Source organism: Dendroctonus ponderosae, unplaced genomic scaffold, assembly GCF_020466585.1.
Source record: "Dendroctonus ponderosae isolate FM_Combo_2020 unplaced genomic scaffold, Dpon_F_20191213v2 Dpon_F_20191213_2, whole genome shotgun sequence".
In the NCBI taxonomy this organism is placed as follows: Eukaryota; Metazoa; Arthropoda; class Insecta; order Coleoptera; family Curculionidae; genus Dendroctonus; species Dendroctonus ponderosae.
In genome coordinates, this window is record NW_026018165.1 from 302,821 (window position 1) to 303,618 (window position 798).

Below are 798 nucleotides of genomic sequence, written 5' to 3' on the forward strand. Positions count from 1 at the left end.
TCTGTGTTCTGGTGATCCGCGTCATCAACTTTTGGGCGGTGTTACAATTAATGGGCCGACAAAGGCACTTTTTTATCCGTTGTTGCGGCTAGTTGCCAAAAATGATGAGATAACGATTTTTCTTCTTGGAAAACGGTGAACGGAAACCGAATATTCGATTATTCGAATATTTGTTAGATATTCGAGTATTCGAATAATTTTACTATTCGAATAAACCACTAAACGAATATTCGAATTTCAGATTTTAAAAAATTTCGAGCTCTAGTTTGGACCAACACCAAAACAGTCACCCATAAAAACGCAAAAAATTAAATTAAACAGAGCCATTTCACACGGGTCACTCTGCAGCGCTTCTCAGTGCGCTGCTGAGAAGCGCGATTTGAAAGTACATTAATTCACACGGGCGCGACCAAGGCCGGATCAGCGATTTGGCAGCGGTTCTGTGGCGATCAGTGGTTGACTACCGCCGAGCGCGCGTCAAAAAGAAGCGCCACTGATAGCGATACATTGGTTCAAATTAGACCTGGGAAGTTTAGTTCACCTTGCTGATTTCCATCTTTCAATCTCGGTCAGCAAAGTGAATAGTACAAAAGATTAGTTCGTTTAGTTCATTTAGTTCAGTAGGCTAATTTTTATTAWTGAGTGAAAATATCATAAATAAACGGTCAATTTAACTTTAGTTATTGGTTGAAGATGTTATTAATGAACTATTGCTCCGAATTTATTGTCGATATATTTGTTTACATGTTATTGGATATTTTCAATATAAACATGTGCGAGTGAGACGTTTTTGAGCAG